Here is a 1,421-nt window from a genome sequence, read left to right on the forward strand (position 1 = left end):
GCGGCGGCGCTCCCGCCGAGGGTTTGGATCCCATATACAGACTGGTCCACTCACTGGTTGAGCGCGGTGTGGGTGCGACACCGAGGGTTGCGATCCCATTGCCGGTCACGAAAAAAGACAAAAAGGAAAAAAAAAAAAAAAATGATTAGACAGCAATAATGACAATAATAGGTAACATTTATGGAGTCCTTACTCTGTGCTGGGCCCTATCCTTAGTGCTCTGTACATGAGTTAAGACAACTACTTTTCTCATTATCCTCACTTAACAGATGAAGAAACAGATGCTCAGAAAAGTTAAGACCTTGCCCTAAGTCACACAGCTAGGAAATGGCACAGGCAGGACTTGATTGCAGGTAACAGGCCTGAGTCATGCACTTAATGACTACTCTAGGCTCCCTCTTGGTCTCTTTTAGAGAGGTCCATTAAAAGGTTGCCCTGTGACAGGGCCGGCCCGGTGGCGCACTCGGTAGAGTGTGGTGCTTGGGAGCGCGGCGGCGCTCCCGCCGAGGGTTTGGATCCCATATACAGACTGGTCCACTCACTGGTTGAGCGCGGTGTGGGTGCGACACCGAGGGTTGCGATCCCATTGCCAGTCACGAAAAAAGGAAAAAAAAAAAAATAGGTTGCCCTGTGTGAAAACAAAGAGAATGGTTTATTACCCATTTTCATTTTATTTCAAGGAATTTCTTTCAAAGGCTTTGGTAGGCAACATCACTCACTAAATAATAACCACTAATATTTGCACCGCACTTCATAGTTTGCAGAGCAGTTTCATGTATAGTTTCTCATCTGAGCCCTGCAACATTCAGATGAGGTAGGCATTGCCATCTATCTCTTTTTATAGAAGAGGACTCTGAGGCTCTGAGTAGTTAAGGGAGCAGGGTCAAGGTCACCCAGCCAGCAAGGAGCAGAGCAAGAACTCAAATGAACATCGACCAGTTGAAAAAACAAATATGAAAGTTCAACGTATTATTGTGGTCTCTTTCTTTCTGTCTTTCTTTCTGTCTTTCCTTCTGTCTTTCCTTCTTAGCACCCAGTTATGAATGAGAACATGCGGTGTTTCTCTTTCTTTGTCTGGCTTATTTCACTTAACATAATTTTCTCCAACTCATCCATGTTGCTGCAAATGGCAGAATTTCATTCTTTTTTTATGGCTGATTAGTATTCCATTGTGTATATATACCACATTTTCCTCATCCAGTTGTCCGTTGATGGACATTTAGGTTGGTTATGTATTTTAGCTATTGTAGATAGAGCTGCAACGAACACAGGAGTGTAGGTATCCCTTCGACATGATGATTTCAATTCCTTTGGTTATGTACCCAGTAGTGGGATTGCTGGATCATATGGCAGTTCTTTTTTTTTTAAAAGATGACCGGTAAGGGGATCTTAACCCTTGACTTGGTGTTGTCAACACCACG

The sequence above is a fragment of the Galeopterus variegatus genome, unplaced genomic scaffold (assembly GCF_000696425.1).
Source record: "Galeopterus variegatus unplaced genomic scaffold, G_variegatus-3.0.2 Scaffold213, whole genome shotgun sequence".
Taxonomy (NCBI): Eukaryota; Metazoa; Chordata; class Mammalia; order Dermoptera; family Cynocephalidae; genus Galeopterus; species Galeopterus variegatus.